Raw genomic sequence first — 24317 nt, 5'->3', positions numbered from 1 at the left:
GGCACTAGATTTTTTATTAAATGGGGGGAAAGTATTTGGCTCAGTTGTGCCTTAATCTGTTTAATTACAAGGCAGAGTCAAAATCCATAGGGAAAGAGTAGTAATTTTTTAGCAATTTTAGTTATCTTTAAACTCGTGTGGCTTCTGTTTGGCATTTATTAGATTCTTGGACTCTCTGACTTTTAGAATCATGCATTGTTGTAGCCCCTATTTAATTTGCTTAGATGTTCTGCCCATGAATTTTCTGAGTAGGTACAACTACTTTCTTTAGTAAGTGTAACCTGGTCTTGCACATAGAAAGAGACAACGTGGAGTAGGCTGGGCCTGAGGCCAGTTTTAGATCTTCCCTGTGCTTGAGGATGGAATGACAATTTCTTAGGGACTAGCTGAACTGCTGAGAAGAAAGAAAAAGGGAGTGGGGAGAGGAAAAGGAAATAAGGAAGGAACAAGAGATTGGGGTGGCAGGCTTGAGAATTGCTGCTGGATTTTTATGATTTTACTTCATACCTTAAGGTGCAGTTTTATGCAAAATATTATTTAATAGTTTTAATGATAATTGAGAATTGATCTAACGATATACATAATTATTGGTTGATATAAATATCTTGTATTACGCATGTGGTAGGAACCTAAATCGACCAACTCGAAAACTTGAACCATTAGTCTTTCTTTAAGCAGCTGCCACTGCTGAGGGCACTGCTGCAGCTACGACCTCAAAGGGCTGTTGTGAGGCAGGGCGGTGGGCAGTATAGTCCTGTCTCCAAGGACAGATGTTAAGAAGAGAAGCTAGAATCCAGGATCCGAGAAGGATAGGCTTGCAAAGGGAGTGACGCCCTCCTTTGCCATTCTCTCTTTCCTACCTATTCCCCAATCTCTGGCCTTCCCCATCTTGCAGTGGTGGATCTAACACACTGTCACTTAAGTCAAGATACCTTTTATTAAAAATCCCCATGGTTTTGGTCTTCCTAAGAACTCACAATTCTGAAACTAGGGAGACAAGAGGCAAAAGCAGGATTGTCTAGTTTTATCACTGTTTTTAACTGTCAATTTTAGGACACTGCTAGAACCCAAAGCAAAATGTTCATGGAAATCCATCAGTGGATTCAGGCATAATTCTTATTTACACTGGCCTGTGATTATTTATCTGGAAAAGACGAAATGCTCCAGTTGTCAAGATCAAGAAAGAATTTTTCAAAACCAAAGAAAAAAATAAACGTGAGGCAAAGATCTTTTCAGAATTCTCTGTGCTGACTGTGTAAATGATAGTCCAGAAGTAAAAAGGAGCCCTGAAAAATCACAGATTAGGGAAAGTTAAGGATTACTCAATAACTATATTTAATTTACTACCATTTGTGATATATAATTAGGTTTTCTGCAAATATATTTACAATATCGCTGGAGGAATACATAATAAACTGTTAGCATTAATGTTTCCAGGAAGAGAACTGGGCAGGGGGGTGGGTAGAGATAGAAGGAAGACTTGTTTTTTACAGTATTTTTTTGAATTTTGTATCATGTAATTGTATTTTTTCAATTTTTTCTAAAGAAATAACCATTTATCTAACCAGACAGTAAGTGTAAATACATTCTGATCACTGGTGTAAAGTGTTTTTAATCAATAGTGCCTCTCCATTCTATGACTTTTTGGTTAGACCTTTTAAAAACATCAATGTTTAGGGAGGTCTTAAGTGTGTTTACAATAGAGATAATTCTGTTCTATTAGCCTTATGCTAAGGGAAGAAGTAATAAGGTAGTTACTATAATAGCCTTGGCATGAATTGGCAAAACAATGGTATCAGGCTGAATTGGAACTGGCAACAGAAAAAAGGAAATAAATGAGGAAAATGAGTATTGAGGTCAGTTTTTAAATCAACTGGCCCTTAAAACTCTGAATTCTGACATCCTTAAAGGCATTGTCATTCTTTTGTGGCCTGAAAGGGTACGTTATCTTTAGAGGTTTGAATCTCACGGAGTCACAGATACTCTAAGAAAAAGCCCCAATTGTGTGACGAATACCCTACTAATATAACTTGCTAATGAGAATTTTCTCTCTCCTGCTGCCCTGTACAAAACTTACTTTTTAGACTGGAAAACTTCAAAGATACAAAAAGATTAGATGTATGATGAATCTCCATATACCTGTCACTCACTTTCCCTCCGCCTTGGGATTATTTTGAATAAATCCCAGGTATCGTTTCATCCTTAAATATATCCATTTGTACCACTAAATCCTGAGAATTCTTTTTAAAATAAACTTAACCAGAATAAAATGGTCACACCTAAAAAATTAACGATAGTTTCTTAACATGATGAAATCTCAGTCAGCATCCAGATTTCCGGAATTGTCTTAGAATGTTTTGTTTTTTACATTACTTAGAACAACTTCTGTTAGAATGTTTTAATCAGAATCCAAATATGGTCCAGACATTTCAATTGACTTAGATGTGCCTCCTCAGACTTTTTAAGTCTATGGGTTTCCGTCTCATCTCTTCCTCTTATTTTCCTTACAAATTTTGTTGTTTTCATTGTTGAATAAACCAACAACCTTGTTCTATAATTTCCCATAGAGAATATCCTTCTAGGGGCTACAATCAAATTACCATTTTAAAGGCACTTAGAATAGTTACTTACTGTAATGCCTCTAACTTCATACAGAGTTAAGTTCATGTGTCTTTTTTTTAATTTCTATTTTTAGGAATTGTTTTTAAATTTAATTTTTTATTTTATAATTATGTAAAGTATATACATGATTTCAAAATCAAAACTACAAAACAAGGTATACACAAAGATCAACTTCTATCCCTTTCCCCATCCTACTACTTCCCCCATTAGTAAGCATTTTGTTTAATTTCATAGTTTATCCTCCTGTTGTTGATTTTTAAAGCTGTATATATATGTGTATCCATTCCTTAGATAAATGATAGCACACTGTACCTGATTTTATTCACCTAATTTTTTAAAAAGTACCTATATCCTGGAGATCACTCTGTAGTGGTAGAGAGAACCGGTCCTTCCTCCCTTTTAGACCTAGAATCATCCCATTTTGTGGATGGACAAAGGCTCATTAGTCCTCAGTGGTGGACACTGAGTCGCTTGCCTGCTGCCCTGTTGTGACGTGTTAACCTGCTCATGGTCATGCGCACTGCGGAGGGTGTCGGGTTCCACTGTCTTTCCATGAAGACCAGAGGTGCTGGCTGGGCTTCTGACTCCTGTCATCCCTTCTCAGCTGCCCTCTATTTCTCAGCTTTCTCCTTCCTCTGTGGAAGGCTTTCTCTTCCTCTCTGTTCTCCTACCCTCTCTCGTTCTGTATCTCCTCACTTCACTCTGGGGGGTGGGGTGGGAACCATTCTCTGTGATATCTTCAAAGACCTCATGTCTCCTCCTTTCTTTCTTGGTAGAAGGTTGCAGGAGCTCTTTATGTTCCTTCAGAAACATTATTATTTTGATAAAATGAGTGGGCATTCAGGCAGTGTCACCGTGGAGAAAACCTCCTCACAAAATAAAACCCTTGATTCCAGCACTTCCTGGTTTCTGCGAACATAAATCACTAAGCATTCTCATTTCAAACTTTTCTAGCCACAGCCCTCCAACAAGTACCAAAGGCACCACCACGCCTCAAAGGTGCCACTATGGAAAGGACAGGAGGCATTTGCGTCTTGTGGGTCCTCGTCTGAAATTCACTTACAACCAGGAGGATTTCTACAACAATCCACTAACAATTAAATGTGATTGTGTTTACAGAGAGATTGGCCTTGCTGAGAGCTAGAGCAAGACTCTGGCATTGAAGGGCAGGGTTAAGAAAACAAATGAAGAACTAAGAACCAGGAAAGGGTTAGGGTGGGAGGGAGGCTACACAAGACAAGTCATGACTACTTCAGAGTCTCTCCCTATTGAGCTTGACCTCCCTGATCCCCCAAACACACATTCTAGGCAGATCTGGACCTGCCCCCTCATTCATTCATTCATTCATGCATCCCCTCCTTCTTTACACGAGTATTAGCACACCCTGCACATTGGTGTATCATTGGTTTTTTAACTCAGATTTTTTTAATATTAAAATGAAAAATGCTTTCTTATTTTTTATAGCTGCCTAGTATTCTATTGTAAGCATATATCATAATTTATTTAACTAGACCTCTATTCATTAACATTTAGGTTATTTTCAATAGTCTGCTAGCACAAACAATGATGATACCTTGAACAGGCACCATTTTGCCTGTCAAAAGTGTACCTGCCATCTAAATTCCTAAAATTGGAACTATGGGCTCAAAGGGCATATGCATTTGTCATTGTGATAGGTACTAGTCAACGGCCCTCTATGAAAGCTAGAAAATTTGCCCTCCCAACCACTGTATGGCAGGGCCTGTTTCCCCCAGGCTTGCCAGCATCATGTGGTATCTAACTTTTTTATCCTGTCCTATCTGATAGTTTGTAAAATGGTGTCTTGGTGTAATTTCCATTTTCATTTCTCTTATTGTGAGTGAGGTTAAGCATCCGTTCATGTGCTTGGTGTCTTATGTATTATGGAATGTTTTGTTCACATTTTTTGCCCATTTTTCTATTGGCTTCTTTATAAACTGGTTGGAACTCTTCTATTAGGGACACAGTCCTTTGTGATTTGAGTTGTAATCATTTTTCCCATATTAATCTTTTCATCCATATTTTTATCTTACTCATGGTGTTTTTGTCATGCACATGTTGATTTTTTTTAAATGCAGCAAAATGTAGCAATATTTTTCTATGGCTTGTAGATTTTGTGTCTCGGTTAAGAAGAGCTGGTGAAGAAGAAAATTGACTGTGCCTTGAAAACGTTCAGTAAGTCTTGAGGAAAAGAAATATTTAAAAGACTAAGAAACACTGGCAGATTATGGGGAGTTCAGAAAGCCCCACCTTCAAAGTGTTGCCATAATAAAAGTCTAGGGGAAGGGCCACGCCTGTTCTTGTGCCAGTTTTGGGCAGGGATAGAAACTGTCAAGGAACTGAAGACTAGGGTTTTTTCCAGTTGATCTATAATACACGTAGAGTAAATTGGATAAAGTGTACCAGCCTTAAGTATACAGTTCAATAAATCCTCACACACATATATTTCCTGTGTAACTACCACCCAGATCAAGATACCATGAATGCCAAGTTCTTGATCACCTGGCTAATGGAGGAAGAAGAGATGCTTAGTTCTGAGGGTTAGAGAAATGTGTCCTTAGCGCAGCAGAGTGGGAGAAGGAAACAGAATGAAGGTTGATGGACAAGAGTCAAACAAGTGTACATGGGAATAGCCCACCTCAGTCTGATCTCAGGGCCTAAGGGTCCTCCCTGAATTCTCATCGTGTTAGAATTTATTCACGTGGAAGAAAAGAAAAGGCTATTGTGCATCCCAAAAGCAGGAGAGGGTGACTGAGATGTCATCTCAGGCCCACGTCTTACTGAACAAAATAAAGGTAACTCAACAGAAGTAGATTGAAATGTGGCTTCCATGTTAGAGAGGATGAGGGTTGATGATAAACATTCAGGAGAACTGACTTACGGTACTGAGCCAGCATTTGCTCCTTTCTTCTTTAACTTTGTCATCCTCGACTCTGCTCAGGTAGTCCAACCAAAATCTCCAGGGGGATGAAGGAAGGGCAAGGTAGCAACGAAAATAGGCCAAAGTGAAGGCAAGGCACAGACCAAACCCTCATTCACCTCCCACCTTCGACTGCTATTCTTCCCATACAATGACAAGCAAAATTCTTCTCCAGTCCACCCTAGGCTCAATACACATTCAACTACCTAGAGGCAACTGTTAAGGGGGAAACTCCCTCATCCTGAAGTTTCCTTCCACATGTGCCTGTCCTGGCCTCTCTCCATTCTACTGTGGAATTCATTTAAAGAATGGCTTAATCTGAGTGGGAAATTTGAGAAAGATAAACTGTGTATGCCTGGCTCAGCTCCTTCCTTTCTTTCTCCTGGGGTTGGAGCTTCAGTGGGAAAGGCATTCCCCTGCTGCTTTTCCAGGTGTGGGCTCTTCCTGCAATGTGGGAAGGGCTTCCCTGGTCCAGAACTTTTATAATTGATGGAACAAGTTCCTCCTCCTGGCGTGCATTAAACAAGCCTTTCAGCTCTCAGAGCAAGCCGTCTACTCCAAGTTGGCCTTTACTACTAATAAGTAACCTTTGAATCTCCCACCAGCCTTACTCCTTGCCTTATTCCCCGATTCATTCAGAAACTGGATGGGCAAGAGGGGTTCCTACACTTCTGTTTCCTGATGTGTCAGTTTTCCGAGTAGCTGTTGATCTTATTTCATAAATAATGAGGGATCTAGCTCATAACTTAGCTCCTTTCCCTCCAAGAACTTGTTAACCTTTTTTTATGTTAACTCTACTACCGGTGATTTTTGTAACTTTAAAGAACTGTCTTCTGTTCCTTAATCCATCTACTTCAGATTGTACTGCTCAACTCTCTAATTTATAAAATGAGGAATTAACTCCCTCCATTTTGTTCCAACTTTCCTCCTCTACCACCTTCCAGCTTACCAGCTCTACCTTTAATTTTTACACTTTAAAATGTTATAATATTTTTATTTTATGTAATTTACATACATGTGCATACATGCAATTATTATAATTAAATGTACTAAGATTTGTCTAAAGGCTGAATCTTGAAAACTGAAAAATGGAAAACTTGAATATATAAAATATTATCATAAAGGAAATGCTGTTCTCAGCAGAACAAAGGGGGTCTTTGGACCCACAACAAGTGAAAAATAATCCTATGTCGATAAGCTGTGCTGCTTGAAGGACCTTTTCCAATGTCAAGGTCAAATGGCTATTCTTTTCTTATGTTCCATCAGTTGCTCAATATCATGCCACATTTTTTGTTGGCTTTATTTTTAGACAGTGAGTTTTATACAGATGATTGCTTTATCCCATTGTATTAGTCCGTTTGGGCTTCCATGACAAAACACCACAGACTGGGTGGCTTAAACAAGAGACACTGATTTTCTCACGGTTCTGGAGGCTGGAAATCCAAGATCAAGGTGTCATCAGGGTTGACTTCTGGTAAGATCTTTCTTCCTGGCTTGTAGACAGCCACCTTCTCACTGTGTCCTCACATGGCCTTTCCTCTGTGCATGGGTGGAGAGAGAAAGACCGCTGGTGAGACCTTGCTCTTCTTAGGAGGACACCAGTCCTATAGGACTAGGGCCCCACCTTTAGGACCTCATTTAACCTTAATTACCTTCTTAAAGACTCCATTTCCAAATACAATCACATTGGGGGTTAGGGTTTCAACATATGAATTTTGGAAGGACACAAATTCAGCTCCCGACACCCATGTTAATTCAAAATCTATTTAGTAGATACTATAATAAGTACTCCCCTACGTCTATAAACAGAGAAAAGTATCCTTTACCAAGTGTCTAGACACACCTGAGGATGCCCTAAAACTAAAACATGGGCTTATCTGCTCTAGAAAATATGCATAAAATTATAAAATTCCAAATTATGCTTGTCCTCAGAGAAAGGCCAAATTCTTATCTAAGGTCTAGAGCTGCCCAGTAGACGATCTAGGATGAGATAATTGTTCCTAAAGACACTGGGGACTATGCTCTTGCCCCAGCTTCCTCCCTCCATCACTCCCATGTCCTAGCAAAAGTGAGTAATAGGGCTTCCCTGGTGGCGCAGTGGTTGGGAGTCCGCCTGCCGATGCGGGGGACGCGGGTTCGTGCCCCGGTCCGGGAGGATCCCACATGCCACGGAGCGGCTGAACCCGTGAGCCATGGCCGCTGGGCCTGCGCGTCCGGAGCCTGTTGCTCCGCGGCGGGAGAGGCCACAGCGGTGCGAGGCCTGCGTACCGCAAAACAAAAAAAAAAGTGAGTGATAGATACTCTGACCTACATCAAGGAATGAAGAGGTGACGGCTCAGGTGAGCACCACGGAGTGAAAGGCATCTTCAATACCCGTTTGTCCAGAGTTCCTCATTTCACAGTTGAGAAAACTAAAACCCAGGAAATTTGGATGATGTTGTAAGTCCAAATTATACAGCAAGGTATACTTTAGAGCCCAAGACTTCCGGCATTTCATTCTGTGTCCTGTCCATGAAACCATGATGCTTTTCAATTCCCCTCAAGGGGCTGACGGACTCTGGAATTCAAGGGAGATGCCTGATTGTTCTGAGTAAGAACTCTAAATTGTGTCTCTATTCCCAAATTTGATATCTAATTACTGTCAGGAGCTGAACTGGAGAAAGCTGAGCTGCCAGGTGTTAAGGCGGTCAATTAAGACAACAAGCCAAACAGAGAGTAACAATTAAGCCTTTATTCACTTACCGCAACAGTATAATCAAAAGGCAAAACAGGAAAAAGCACTGGCTCCCAGTGTTCCATTTTCCCTCCCAAGAGCAGCTCCAGGCAAGGGTCAGATGTATTAGCACATATCGGGGGATTGTCTCCCTGCCAGGGAAGCCCTGGGATGGGGATGGGGGTGGGGACAGGGCAAGGAGTGGAAAAGTACTGTGTCAGAGTGTAGAAAAGCGACTGGAAGGCCCCTCGATAAGGAGGCCTCTGAACGGAGGTATTTGGACTAGGAATGCAGTTGTATGTGAGCCTGGCCGCCCTGTGGGGAAGTGAGTCTGACTATAACTACCCCCAGGCTGTGCACCAAGTGTGGCGAGGGCAGCTTTCTCACAAAAGCCTGCCAGTTAAAGCCTTTACAATTGCCTATGGTCGGGCTTGAGAGATCACACATGGGATCTTGGCCGGCAGCCAGATTCCTCAATTACATATGGTAACAGCACCTGTGCATATCCCTAGATGTGTTTACAAATAGTCTATAACTCTCTAGACGTGACTTCTGCTTAAGGCATATTTTGATTATTACAGTTAACCGTAGTCAGAATAACGCTGATCATCACCAAATTTTCTCCAGGGTGAAGACGCCAAAGATGCTATCATTGGACATTATGATGCATTATTATGAGTGGTTTTCTGTGTTCAAATCCAGAGCTGGGCAAATTGCAAGAACTCACTCCATAAATATAGGCTTATTTTTCTTCTTTTGTTTTGGTTATGTAAAGATTCAAATATAAATTAAAGGTCCGTTACGGGGTGGGGTTTTTTTTGCCTGCATATATGACTTTTAAATTTACTTCCTAATCTTGTTACCCTGTTCGTTGTATATGGTTTTAATTGTAATCTCCTCAAATCTTTCTTGGTAGAAGTAATTTGGGTAGAAATAATCTTGGTAGAAATAAGGAAGATAATTTTGTTAAAGATACTAAAGCTATGTCAACAGGTATGTATTGAGTAAAAAGTTGTGGCTGCTCCCTGATGAGATTTCATACTAAAAAAAAAGATATTCCTGATAGTATATATGGACCCCCTTTCCTCTCCCTGCCACCAGACCCCACCTGCTTCCCTGACCCTACACATACCCTAAACTAGGACAGGAGGACCTGGAGAGAAAGAAAGGGAAAAGAGAAGAAATTCACAGCCTGTTTCCAATCATTTGGTAGAACTTTTCAAAGCATGCTAAAACCAGTTTAGCTCTGGAAATGTGTCTTTTAAGAGGTTGGATATTGAACGTGGAAGGGAAATTGAACTGCAGAGCAAGATTGAAGCGTTGTGTGAAATTTCAGTAATTGTGCCCATTAACTGAAAAAATATTTGCTTAGGCTGTCTTTGCAGGACAGCCCGTGGGTTAGCCAACAGAGCTGGAATGTGCTGGCCAGGGCGCTCCGCGGCCATTTCCCTACCACATTTGCAAAGCTGGAACATCTCCAGCTTTGCCCTCCTATATTTAGTGTATTTACATACTGTCTTCCATTTAAATAAATAACATGCAAGATGTTAACAGGCTGGATGAAGGTAGAAGTACCCTGCAAGGGAGAGAACAACCATTAAGCATCCTCTTTCTGCTTCTCCCCAGCTGTGCCTCAGGCTTGGAACAATTTTTTTCCCTAGGTTTTAAAAAGAAATTATTATTTTTATTTGACATACAGTAAAATTAACTTTTTTCTTGGGGTACTGCCCTATGAGCTTTGTTTGTTGGTTTGGGTTTTTAGGAACACTTTAAATAGGCTTGGGTGGAAAAGATATTAAAATGAGTTCTTAATTTCCTAGTTTTTTGTTGATTTAAGAAAACTCATAGGCATTATTTAAAAGTAGGGATCCAGTATTTCTTTTCCTCATATTTTTTTGATAACTAATCTGAAAGTCTTCCCCACTCATTTTTTCCCTCATTTTTTCTCCGTCCACTCCCTGCGCGATTTTTTCTTTCTTCAGTCCAGCTCAGTCTGCTTCTGTTCGCAGGCAGCCAACAAGATACACACTGTAGAATCCATTTGGCCTGACTTGCTGTTTTCTATCTTCATGTTTGGACATAGAGAATAAAAATCTGGAAGCACAGGTTTTCCATCTTCTGAAAAAAATAATCCATGCTGTACTGATTGTCCTAAATCTTAAAAATGTGAGTTCCACTGGCCTATGCTATGAGGTTAATCACAGGTTCTTTGTGTGTGTGTGTGTGTGTGTGTGTGTGTGAGAGTAGGTATATTCCCAAGTTTATTCATAATTAAAGAAATGGACATTAAAACAATAAAATCCCATTTTCACTTAGTGGTGAATACTGGGCGTGGGCCGAGCTGAATCACAGGTTCTTTTGATTAGAGCCAAATCCCAGCTGCCCAAATGCCTTTTAGGCTGGAAATAGGCAGTGCTGTTGCCTGGATCCTTTTGGATCCTCCTGGATTACTTTCCTGGCCCCCAGTCAGGAGATCTGACCACGCCCACTCCCAACCCTGCCCTTCTCAGCACTGGTCAGAGTACCACCCTTTCAGTGTAAGGCAGGATATAGAGCTTGAATGAAGTTAAAAGTCACGTCTCAAGGGCCTGAGACTCTCCATCAACCAGAAGCACTAGTGGTCCCTGGTTTCCTTCTGGCCACTCTTTGGGACCACCACGAATACAGTGAAGGCTTCTGCCTCCTTTATTTGCGAATAGAAGTAAGATTACCCTCAGTGATATCTGGGTGAATTCTCTCTCCCCATTTACTAAGAAGGACAAAATATATACATGAAGTCATCCATTTCCATCATTTACCCACAAGTATATTACTTAATATTTCAGAATATTTATATAATGTATTAGAATAAACTGTAGAATTATCCTTTTTAAAGGAAATTGCTACCAAACTTGGTCATAAGCAATGAGTCAGTCTCATCCCAGAAATCATTCAGAGGTAGAATAAGAGCAAAAATAATGTGGACTTCTTCGTGGAAATATGCCAAAAACAACATAGAGAATAAGAAACCTCGCCAGACTATTTTATGTCTAAATCTAAACAATAAGAGAAATATGATAAACCATTGGCAAGAAGGGACTTGAATGAGAGTGCTACTAAATGTTATCAATCCCAGTAAAACAACAACTTGCCAAGGCTGGAAGAGAACTGTGCTGAACTTCTACTGCTGCTCATAACGGGGGGAAGTTTGGTTTTTCACACAGGAAGAAAGTGTATCCACATATGCATGTGACACCAATTAGCAAGGAAGACAGAGAGTGTCATCCCTATATTAAGGGTCCCAGGAAGATGAAGTTCCCAGACAGGGCCTTGGACTCTATGCTCTTTCCTGATATGGAGAATCAGGTTTCTGTTTGGATCTGCCATCAGGACACTTATTATCCCACCAGGAATAATTGCCTTAGGCACAATGAGACACTTAACACAAAGAAACAAAGGAAAGAGCATCCAGTCTCAGATTTCAAGATCAAATCAAAGCAGTGGGATGAATAGGGCAGAGATTTCTGCTTGTTTTGTTTCCTGATGTGTCCCAGTGCTTATAATGATTCTTGACACGTAGTAGGTGATCAATAAATATTTACTGAGTAAATGACTCTATGCAAGAATGTATAGGCAATGATTCAACATTACTCACACTGAGGGATAAACTATTCCTTGGTGTATGTAATCATTAGACATTTTGCAGAATGTTTTATAAGTATAGTAGCCTCCTTTATTTGCCATTTAGCTACAAATTATTGTATCTAAGATGAACGTAAAGCAAGGCCATAAGTATAGTTCATTTTGTTTTTAATTCAACAAATAAATATTGTAGACCTACTGTGTGCAGGCTGTTGTAACATAAAGAGTAAGAGCTCTTTCATGGAAAGCAAATCACAATACGAGACAAAACAGGAATGAAACACACAAAAGAGGATGAGCAGTGTTTGGACAGCATGAGAAAAAAAAATGACTCCTGTTTTAATCATCTGAGCCTTGATGAACAGTAACTAAAATCTCATATCAAAGATCCACCCTTTAGCTCTTTTTTTTTTTTTTTTTTTTTCTGTGCGCGGGCCTCTCACTGCTGTGACCTCTCCCGTTGTGGAGCACAGGCTCCGGACGCACAGGCTCAGCGGCCATGGCTCACGGGCCCAGCCACTCCGCGGCATGTGGGATCTTCCCGGACCGGGGCACGAACCCGTGTCCCCTGCATCAGCAGGCAGACTCTCAACCACTGCGCCACCAGGGAAGCCCCACCCTTTAGCTTTTGTAATTGATTATATAGATTGTATCAGGCAGAGTCTGGTCAAGAAAACAGAAACCACTATAGGTATTTCAAGCAGGAAGGGATTTAATACAGAGAATGAGAGCCCTTATACAAAACCACTGTAAGAGGGAGAAGAATAAAGGTCTGGGCAGCTCCTCATAGTATTCAGAAAATCAGGAAGTTCGAGGATCAGAACAAACCTGAGCCAGTGATCTCAGCTTCGTACAGCACCAAAGTGGGTGATTTTCAAAAGAATACTGTACCTAGAAACTTCTGGCAAAACCTCATGTCTGTGCTTTGCCAAAGCTTACATGCTTGTCCACAACTGCTGAGTCAATAATAGCTTCTCTTTTTATTCTGTTCTAAATCTCAAGGGGGGCTCCCATTCCTGGAACCTAAACTAGACACCTGATGACAAAGCAGTTTGGAAAATGTAGTTTCCAGGCTTCCAGACCCTATAATAGCTGGGGGGGAATAGATGGGAATTGGATGGGTGCTACAATCCCAACAGAAAAGCCAGCACAAAGATTTAGTCAAATGTAAATGGTTTTCATGTAGACTGAGTTCTTCTTTCGAAGAGCTGTTGCTGTTGTCATTGTCATCTTCCTAAAAATCTCAAGTTCAAGAATCCCTCTAGATACCGTCACAGAAAGATATGTGGATGAGATAGACCTTACTGCCTATTTGTTCTGTCACAGAAGGGACAAAGCCTGGTGAGCAGCTTGCCTGTGGACTGCTTAGAGAATGATGTTTTAATAAAGCTTCATTTCCACCAGGTTGTGTTACTTGATGCAGTGAGAGGACATAAAAGCTAGGGAGGAAAGGGCGGATGCTTTCAGGGAAGGCTTTGCCCAGGAGGGTTGAAAATTTAGTGGCATTTCTCTCAACAGCAGAGAAAGCAGTGGGCATTCAAGCCAACAGAAACAGCTTGTGATAAGCCTCTACTAGAATTTAACAGAAGGGGGAAAATGTGACTCTCCTGACTGCGTTGCATGTTTTCTTGTATCCACTTAAGAGACTTTCATTACAAACCCTATTTAAGTGAGTGACATCTGTTGAGAAAAATGGCGTACTCAAGAAGTAGGGCTAAAGTGAAGATAAGAGTGGAATAATATAATCATATTCCTCTTATTTAAAACAACACAAAACAGAAAATTGTTTCCATCAGCCCTCCCAACTGGAGCCCCCAACTGAGGCCTCCTGGGTGGCATAAGGAAGAATGAGCCCAAATTGCTCACCTGCCCTCATGCTCTGGCCACTCCCTTGCTCTCACTGCGTCTCTCCAGGAGGAAGCTTCCCTGGCCACCCAGGCTGTGAGCAATGTTCTGCTCTGGAAGGAACGCCTCTGGGACCAGGATTATGGCCTCCTAAGTGGAGAGAAACACCCTGCCCTCCCTCTTCTGACCGTTTTCCTTGGGTTAGGGAGTGCTGAAAAATAAGACCAAGTGTCAGGTTCCCATTTTGATCTGGAAACTAAGAAAAACACTCTTTTATCTTTTTCCCTCCAGTCCCTAGAGAGTTTTTCTTCTATAAGTGCAGGGGGAGTTCAGGCGCCAAAAAACCACCTAGGAAGATGACCCACGGCCAACCCAAGGTCCATGCCCCTTCTCTCCTGTAACTTAGCAGTAACTGTCCCGGGACCTCAGCTAAAATCAACGTGGCACACGTTGTGCAAGGAGAGAAGAGAAGGGGTGAGAAAGCGTATTAAGATTTTAAAGTTACTTCTTCTTCACTGGGTTCCATTACTCAAGATGGGTAAAGATAAAGCTCAGAGAACAAAAGTACATTGAGAACCAGCCAAAGCACTAGAATCCTTTTCACAAGGGAGGGAGAGGGAAGTGGGTGTGGGGGGGATTTTCATTTTTCTTTAAGGGAAACTAAAATCTCTAATGTGAGAAAGATGAGATTTAGGGTTGCAAACACTTTCAAATACGTTAGTAGCATATAGAAAAGACCGAAAATAAATTGATAGTATTTCTCTTTTCAGCGTGTTCACTTGTCCTCAGCTTGACGGGTGGTGGGCTTCAATTTACGCTTTTCCCCATTATATAGAATGCAATTAAGGAAGGATCACTACTAGACTAATCCTTTCCTTATATTAATCCTTTATAATAATGAATAACCAGTCACAGGGAAACGGATATTAAAATTAAAAGGCTTAGTTAAACCCTAAAACTACAGGTTAACCAAACATAACTGCAGTTGTGTGACTGCAGGAAGACCTTTGCATGAAGCTTATAGATGAATGTGTTACAGAGACTTCCTATGCTCAATCAGCTCATCATGTGATAGTTTTAATTAAAAGTCTATCATGGGGCTTCCATGGCACAGTGGTTGCAGTGGTTGAGAGTCCGCAGTGGTTGAGAGTCTGCCTGCCGATGCAGGGGACATGGGTTCGTGCCCCGGTCCGGGAAGATCCCACATGCCGCGGAGCGGCTGGGCCCGTGAGCCATGGCCGCTGAGTCTGCGCGTCCGGAGCCTGTGCTCCTCAACAGGAGAGGCCACAACAGTGAGAGGCCCGCGTACCGCAAAAAAAAAAAAAAAAGAAAGAAAAAAGTCTATCATGCTGCATGGCTAAACATATCGGCACAAACTGAACTATCCCCAGATTAGAAAAAATATATATGAGGCCAAAAAACTATTGGATTATTTTCATTAAGAGTTAGGCTCAAAATGAAAGATGTAAGTAAAAATATTTTTTCTTTATCTCATTGACGAATATTCTCTGTCATCAGATTTTCCATCCCAGAAGCCTAGATGAAATTATAAAACCTAGAAAAATGATAAAGGTTGGTAAAAATTCCAGCAGGTATATTTTCAAAACCTGATTTTTAAGCTTCTCTCTCAAATTAATCTCTCAATGTCACCACCTTCATAAAGCATCTAACTGGAGAATTCCAAAGCAGCTGGTTTTTCCTGGGACAATGATGTATAAGGATATCCAATAAAGCCTTTCCTAATATACTAGATGCATTCCTGAATCATTGAATCATTACCATCAAAACAAAACTCAACACTCAGAGAAATATGCTTTTCTTCTATAGTCCCCCTACTCTTTCCATTTTTGATGATAACTTCACGATTCTTCCCAGCTTTATATTTCTAGTGTTTTCCTACAGAAGCATTATTGAAATTTTATGGAGGACGATTCTTCAGTGTTCAAGACAGTCTACAACACTGTAGGAGATTGGTATTCCTCGCCTTTGCTCACTAAATTGAGTAATATCTCCCAGTTATTCTGACATCACAAATTCTCCCTCACATTTCCAAACACCAAGAACCACTATACCTCAGACATATGCTTCTATATGGACACTGCTCTGTCTCACAGCCCCCAAAGGCAATTTACTTTCTTGTGGCTGGGACGCCAGACTTCTTACTCATAAGACCAAGGTTTCTCTCCAGGGTTGTATTCATCTCTGCTGAAGGTATGGTTCCTTCTAACAGGGGTCCATTCTTATCACTGAACATGGCCGTTGTTATGGAGTGTTTTCTTATCTTATTTAGAGACACAAATAAATATGGAAGTAGAATTTAATGTGTTCACTCCCAGGTCATCTCAGCCCAGCCCTGCCCTGCCCACACTCATTATATGTCAGTACTTCCTATCAGAAAGGACAAATGAAACTATTTTCTAGGTGTTGCTATTATACCAATTACATTCTTTTCAAGAAAAGGCCTATTAAATTCTGGTAGGAAGAACGACTTAAATTCTAGTAGGAGGAACTATTTTATTGAGATCTTTTCCAGGCAATATATGTGGTATGCCCTTGAAAAAGACCTCAGCCACATGAATGAACTTCAGAAGGCCTAGGAGAGAACTTCTTAGGCTCAGGAAACTTGCCAAGGATAAGAGATCAATAGCCACCCAGTAGACCACAGGGAGAAATTATGGATCAGGAAGAATGTAGGCCACTCTGATACCCCTTAGACCAGATATCATCAATCCTGCTAAGGCCTTGGAGAACTTTTTCTGAGCATTCATGTCCCTTCTGATGGTGGTCCTGTCAGTTCTCAGCTAAAGACTCCTCAAGAGTTTTCCATCGCTCAGATTATTCAGCATAAGAATATAAAACAAGCACAATTTTTAAGTCCACATGAGGTTTGGAGCGAAGGAAAACTCTTTTTCTATGCACAGGTGATAATCTTGGCATGACACAATGCTTGGCATGAAGGATAAAACACATTGGAATAACACTGAAAAAAAATAAAAGAATAAAACACATTGGAATAACGTTGAAAAAATGAAAGAAATTACTCTCAATTCCACCTAACTCCAAAAACTATTTTTAAATTTTTTTCATATACATTCCAGATCTTAGCTATAATTACAATCATAGTTTACATATCACTAGGTATTGTGCTTTAAAAAAAAATGACAAACATTTTCTATATTCTTACCTTGCTTACATCATTATTATATCTAATGGTTGGATTGTAGGCCCTCTAGTTGATATATTGTAATTAACGACATTATCTTCTTATTGTTGAATATTTAATGTTTTTCTTTTTCAGTGGTTTTTTTTTTCATATTACAGATAGAAACATCTGTCCTACATCTGTCAAAATATTTCCTTAGGAAAAATTCTCTAGCGTAGAATTACTTGCTCAAAGGACATGAATATCTTTGCAGCTTTCACTAAATGTTATCTCATCTCTTTAAAAAGGAGACATGCCAATTTGAAATGCTCTTCACTACATATTTTTATATAAACTTTACTCTCACCTCAGGTGACATAAAATGCTAAGTTCGAATTCCATTCCCTAGGTTACCAGCAAGAGCATCTACCTTTGATTAAGCCATGCTCGAACTCTCTTATCTCTCTTTTGCAATTCTCTCTCAAAGCTAAGAGTATAATAGCAACAGTAGCTTTTGAGTTGATTGCTGCTTTCATCCAGAGTTAAGTCAAAATGCCGAGGAAAATACTCAAGGAAGCAAAGGAAACAAATACTCTCTACATTTGGACGATCATTTTTCCTGATTTCCTCCTATGATATAAAAAAAAAAAAACCTCAAATATTTTGTGAAAAGCCTATGTAATAAGTTAATAAGCCGACATAAGAAGTTAATGCTTCTTTGGTTGCACAAAATAGAAATTTACTCTGGTTACCCAAAGGGGGAAAAGAATCTATAGGAAGTATACTAGTGAATCTAATGAAATTCAAGGAAGATCTGGGTCAGATGGTCTAACCTTAGGATACATTTTACTGCAAATAACCAAAATCTGACTGAGTGGCTTTAGAAAAAAAAGACATTTAATTCTCTGACAAAATAACATTCCAGATATTCCAGGGCTGGTTCTGCCACTTAACAGTGTCATCAAGGAGCCAGATCCTTTCCATCCTTTCATTTTACCAGCCTCTGTGGGCCAGTCATTCTTGTACTTGGTTGCCTCATGGTCACAAGATAGCTGCCTTAACACCAGGCTCTTGGTTTAAAGGCAGGAAGCAGGGGGTGAGGATGGTGGCAAGGGCAGAGAGAAACTTATTATTCTTTCTCTTTTTCTCAAGTAGCAATAAGTATTTTATAGAAGACCCTCAGCAGACTTCCTACTATGTCTCACTAGACAGAACTGAGTTTATGATTATCATTGGATAGAACAGCATTAATAGGTTTATGACCATCGCTAGACTGGAATCTCATTTTTCATGAGCTCGAGGAATTGTCAGCTGACACCGGAGGGAAACTGTGATGTTTGATGGTGGATAAGAATGGAAACTATGCCTCTTGATGAACGGCCGGAGTGTGTGCCTCATACAGGGACCAGGGAGTTGTGGACCTTGCTTTCTTCTGATAATGGGTTTCCATTGGCAGGAAACTCTAATGTCTTTTTCCTCCTTCTCTCAAATGCCAAAGGTCTAAGAGAAAGACTCATTGGCTCTGCTTGGCCTATCAGGGAGAATCTCAAAGTGAAGGCATGGCTCTGGTGCCACCTCTGATGATTCCCAGGTGCAAAAGAGGAGAACATCAGTCCTCAAAAAAAATGGGAATTGTCTTGACCTGGAGATAAACAGGATGGACCTCCCTTACATCTACATTAAATGAAATACCATCAAAAGGTATTTACTGACCTCCTAACTTGTAGAAGGAATTGTACAGGACCCTGCAGGGATACAATCTATAAGCTTTGGTCCTCGCCCCTGAAGAGACTATAATCTATTTGAGGAGAAGCCCGTGCAAATAGCACGATGGGGGGAAGATGAGAGCTAATTGTGAGGTAGAGACAATAAATGTTTTGACCCCAATAAGCTTTGCTGAAGATAATGGGATATAAACTACTTCACGTAGAGGAAGGAAAGGCCTGGAAATGTTTAATTCATCCAACCAAACTTCATGTAGTCAGCTCTGCCACAGCTCTTTCTTGGTCACCCCTGACCCCAGGGTCACAGCCTTTTCCGATGTTTATATCCCACCATTCTGGTGGCAAGGGCCAATCGTGTGGCCTTAGAGATTGCATCCAGAAATCCTGCTTTCCTCAGACAGCCTTCAACGCCAACTTCTCCACCTTCTCCTGCCTTCCTCAAGGTGTTCATTTTTTTTTCCTTTTTTTTTTTTTTGGTTTGTGCCACAAGGCATGTGGGCTTAGTTTCGAACCCGTGCCCCCTGCATTTGAAGCACAGAATCTCAACCACTGGACTGCCAGGGAAGTCCTCAAGATGTTCATTTTTAACTCCTTCATTCCTAGTCCCACACCCTCATTTTCTGAGTCGTTAGTGAACACCTAACTATTATTAGGGGCAAAGGTCTTTTTTCTAGCCACAAAATAAGCACATCATATAAGATACAGTCAGCGACTCTGCTCCTGGTCTGCTGTGTGATAAACAGCAAGTCACCTAACCTTTCTGTGTTGAAGAAATCATTTAAAGAAAAGCAATATGATTTGCCTCTTTCCCACCTTTTCAATCAAGTTCCTGGTGAAAAATCAGTGAGGCAGCCCCAAAACATTTGGCGATATTTTAGCAAAATATTTTATGAAAATGTGCAGGCTTTTTATAAGAAAATAACAGAGTTGAATTGGATTTGTTATATATTCTCTCTTCTTGAGAGAGTTAATAGCCCTTCCATTGGAAAATCCAATTACCAAAGTTTATACAATTTCTCTTGGTCATTGGAGAAGTCAGTAATGCTATGAATCCAATTAAGAAAAAAAAATGTTCACACCCTTAAATGAATTACAGTCAGCATGACTGAGACCTAATTAGAAGGCTATTGCCATCTGAGATTACTTATGAGCCAAAACCAAACTGCTAAACCAAAACAACGTGACTCCCAACGGCCCTGGAATAGTATTTGAGTTGAAAATTTGGTTAATATTTTCCCTCCAGACTTAGCACCCAGATCTGGATATACTATTATCCCACAGAGGTTCTTTTTAAATCATTGAATGCTATCCAGGACTTTCCGCAGGAAGTAGACCCTTAGTAACAGGAAGACTTTGTGAAATTTTCTCCTTTGAGGAAAAAGAAGTCAGGAAAAGGGGGGATGCACTCTGGAGAAGGAATTTACATCTACCAGACTGCATTATTTTCAGATGAGCTGAAACCCGCTTCCTGTGTAAAGCCTTCCTTGATCCCATAAATTAGTAATTAACCTCCCTGTGATGGTGACTACCAGGGCTGATCATTTTAATCTCTTCCTAGCATTTATTTGAATGACTTATACCACCGTTAGTTATTTCCCCATGAATCTTCCTCACCAAAGTTGTAAGTTCTTGGGGAAACAACCAGTTCTTCCACATTTTGGACTCCTTCTCACCCCTACCAGTGTCTGGAATAGTTAATTATTATTATGTTTTTACTTTTCTATTATTTATTTACTTTTTTAAATTGAAGTATAGTTGATGTATAATACTATATGTTATAGGTGTACAATATGGTGATTCACAATTTTTAAAGGTTATACTCCATCTAAGGGTCTTATAAAATATTTGCTATATTCCCCGTGCTGTACAATACATCATCGTAGCTTATTTTATACCTAATAGTTTGTTTGTTTATGGCCTATCTTTCCCACTAGAAAGTAAGCTTCGTAAGAGAAGGAACTTGGTTTACTCACTATTAGAAGAGTACACGGCAGAGAACCCACAGTGGAATAGTTAATTATTAAATAAGAACACCCGCTGTGTGTCAGGCATTGTGTTAGCTACTGGAGAAAAAATGGATAGCGAAATTAGCACAGTTCTCTTCACCCATTGCTTAGAGTCTAGATGGATATGACATATGATTGAATAAGCAATAACAGCAAAATGCCGTGCATCCTGTGATTGGACGCGAGGTGTCCAGAGAGGGTTCATTTCGATGCCTGCATCATGAATGCCCCAAGGGTGGTATCCCACAGGTAAAATGAAGTGTGGTTTGTTCAGTAGCATTCCATTGGAGGTTGAATATGAATTCTTGGGAAGCTGAGTAAGTTCAGATGTCAGTTCCTAGTCATTGAGAAGAATCATGTGAGCCTCGCATCCAGACCATACATGTACTAAACCGAAGGGGCCTCTGAAGACATCTCAAGGCTTTGGGGTGAGGAGGAGGGAACTCTAGCTCCCCAACTCCCCACCTTTGCTGATTGTTCCTTTTTTTTTTTTTTTTTTTTTGCGGTACGCGGGCCTCTCACTGTTGTGGCCTCTCCCGTTGCGGAGCACAGGCTCCGGATGCGCAGGCTCAGCGGCCATGGCTCACAGGCCCAGCCGCTCTGCGGCATGTGGGATCTTCCCGGACCGGGGCACGAACCCGTGTCCCCTGCATCGGCAGGCGGACTCTCAACCACTGCGCCACCAGGGAAGCCCTGATTGTTCCTTTTAATGAATGTCTTTCTACATATTCCTAAAGTCAATTGTTTGCTTATGTGAACACGAGTATAAGGTCCAACATTCATGAGGAGCTCGATGAACCGGACCAGAAGATATCTCTTGCATGAAGGGAAGTGCAGGAAATTATGGAAACACACAACCAGAGCATTCAACCTACTTTCAAGACACATTCAATCAAATTATGAATAAATGATTATCTTAAGAAAAATGGGGATTCAGATGAGAATCTAAGAAAATAAAAATTGAAATTATGAATCATTCATTCAGCTGATAGTTACTGGATGACCTATTACATGTATATTATCTTACAACTATGAGATCTGTAGTTACTTCAGAGTTTGGGGACAGTTAAATCTGGTAAGTACTGAGGTTGCTGTTGCTTCCTAGAAACTTTGTCTGCAGCTTGGATAAAGGTAAAGTCGGACAAGGCGGAAAGGCAAATTCTCACTGCTCAGCACATCCTGTAGTTTTCTAGGATATTGTGAGCAGAAAGACTATGCTGCCAGTTGTACAAACCTAGGCAAGGACAAAAAAAAGGTTGCTTGGAGAAAATACTGTTTTGAGGCAAATGAAGGGACAATCTTCAGGAAATAAATTTATAAGGATTATTAAATTCTAAGCCAATGAGAAGTAACTCTTCCCTTACTTTAATTAATGTGTGTTTGCTGCATCAAACAGCTTTCTTCCCTCCATACCCCAGCCTAGCATCTTGAAGGAAGACAACAGAAGTCATAAAACACACATACACGGACCTCCAGTCTGGACCCAATGGCATAGAGTCATTTGTTTCCTGGTCAACTATACACTCTGGAAACGGCATGCAAGGCATGCAGAGGAGAACTCTGAGAAGTGGTGAGAAGAAGGCGAGCTGGTCTGGGACCCCAGGAGGAGAGGAATGGCACAGTGGTAGGGCATCTTGCACCAGCCATCTACCCAACAGAAGGTCACCAGACATGTTTCCCAGCTCCCCACCTAGGAAAGGAAGGCAGCACAGGTGGGCTCACTCTTCTCCCATATTGAACAGGAGACCCTCTGACAGCATCAGGCAAAGCCAACTCCACAGGCAAGGGGGATGAATTGGGAGCCCTGAGCTAGGGGACGCACTTTCCTTCCTGCAGGGCCTGAGACATCTTTTCTGCCAAGAGAAACTGAGGTGAGTGGGCAGAAATAGGAGAAAAGACCCGGCGACAGCAAGCTGCCTGGTCCAAGAAGCCTCTTTGTTCCCATGGGCCCCAAACTCTCCTTTGCCCAGAAGCAGCCAGGGGACATTGACAGGGGCATCCTACCACACCCCTCCTCACCAAGTCTCGCCCAAGCACCCAGGCCTGGGGACCAGCCTCCACCCGCTTAGCCAGCACCAGCAGGGAGCACAGGGAGCCCCAGGCACTGATAAACCAAACCCACTAACATAGCACCACAAAGGCTCTAGGAATTAAACTGCCATTGGAATCACAGCCACAAAAGTAGGTCAGGAGCTGCATGCCAAACCTGAAGAGGGTGAACGCCTGCTAAAATAAAAGCTTTAAATGGGACCCAGAGTATTGCCAACATAATTGGCAAAGTGTCCAGAATACAGCTGAGAATCACCATCATACCAAGAACGAAGAAAGTTACAACTCGAATAAGAAAAGCCAATCAGCTGATGCCAACACCAAGACAAAGCAAAGGTAGGAATTATCTGACAAGGATTCTAAAACAGAATCATAAAAGTGCTTCATCAATAACAAATTCTCTTGAAATAAATGAAAAAAAATAGAAAACCCCAGCAAACAGAAGTTATTTAAAAAAAAAAACAAATAGAAATTATAGAACTGAAAAATACAAATTTAAAAACCCACTCTATGTGCTCAATAGTAGAATAAAGATGACAAAGGACAGAAGCAGTGAACTTGAGACAACTGCCTGTGGGACAATAACAAAAAAATCAACATTCTTACTATTGTAGTTGCATAGGGACCAGAGAAAGATTGTAGAGCTGAAAGAGCATTTGAAGAAATAATGGCTGAAAAAGTCCCAAATTTGGTGAAAAATGCAAGTCTGCACAGAGGAAAATCTTCAGGATGTAGGGCTAAGCCAGCAGTTCTTAGACTTGACACTCAAAGCACAATCCAATATAGAAAAAACTGGTAAGCTGGACCTCATGAAAAGCTTTTTTAACATCGTTATTGGAATATAACTGCTTTACAATGTTGTGTTAATTTCTGCTGTATAACAAAGTGAATCAGCTGTATGTATACATATATCCCCATATCCCCTCCCTCTTGCATCTCCCTCCCACACTCCCTATCCCACCCCTCTAGGTGGTCACAAAGCACGGAGCTGATCTGCGCTAGGCAGCTGCTTCCCACTAGCTATTTTACGTTTGGTAGTGTATATATGTCAATGCTACTCTCTCACTTCGTCCCATCTTACCCTTCCCCCTCCCCATGTCCTCGAGTCCATTCTCTACGTCTGCATCTTTATTCCTGTCCTGCTCTAGGTTCATCAGAACCTTTTCTTTTTTTTTTTTTTAGATTCCATATATATGTGTTAGCATACAGTATTTGTTTTTCTCTTTCTGACTTACTTCACTCTGTATGACAGACTCTAGGTCCATCCACCTCACTACAAATAACTCAATTTCATTTCTTTTATGGTTGAGTAATATTCCATTGTATATATGTGCCACATCTTCTTTACCCATTCATCTGTCCATGGACAATTAGGTTGCTTCCATGTCCTGGCTATTGTAAATAGTGCTGCAGTGAATATTGTGGTACTTGACTCTTCTTGAATTATGGTTTTCTCAGGGTATATGCCCAGTAGTGGGATTGCTGGGTCGTATGGTAGTTCTATTTTTAGTTTTTTAAGGAAGCTCCATACTGTTCTCCATAGTGGCTGTATCAATTTGCATTCCCACCAACAGTGCAAGAGTGTTCCCTTTTCTCCACAACCTCTCCAGCATTTATTGTTTGTAGATTTTTTGATGATGGCCATTCTGACTGGTGT

At 40.8% G+C, this 24317-nt stretch overlaps 2 long non-coding RNA genes across 2 annotated transcripts in view; one reads left to right on the top strand and one right to left on the bottom strand.

Annotated features, from left to right (window-relative positions):
• Nucleotides 1-3351: 3351 nt before the first annotated feature.
• LOC137223966 (uncharacterized) lies at nucleotides 3352-9253 on the top strand. The gene is made up of 2 exons (XR_010943158.1): nucleotides 3352-4815; nucleotides 5582-9253. It is a non-coding gene; the product is annotated as an uncharacterized lncRNA (long non-coding RNA).
• Nucleotides 5519-24317, bottom strand: part of LOC137223965 (uncharacterized) — a 91374-nt gene continuing 72575 nt past the window's right edge. The window contains exons 2-3 of the long non-coding RNA XR_010943157.1: nucleotides 6983-7099; nucleotides 5519-5597 (exon numbers count right to left, since the gene is read on the bottom strand). This is a non-coding gene — a long non-coding RNA (uncharacterized lncRNA). The remainder of the gene's footprint in view (nucleotides 5598-6982; nucleotides 7100-24317) is intronic.

The sequence above is a fragment of the Pseudorca crassidens genome, chromosome 4 (assembly GCF_039906515.1).
Source record: "Pseudorca crassidens isolate mPseCra1 chromosome 4, mPseCra1.hap1, whole genome shotgun sequence".
NCBI lineage: Eukaryota > Metazoa > Chordata > Mammalia > Artiodactyla > Delphinidae > Pseudorca > Pseudorca crassidens.
The sequence above is the reverse complement of the archived record's forward strand: the minus strand, read 5'-3'. Positions and strand labels throughout refer to the sequence as shown.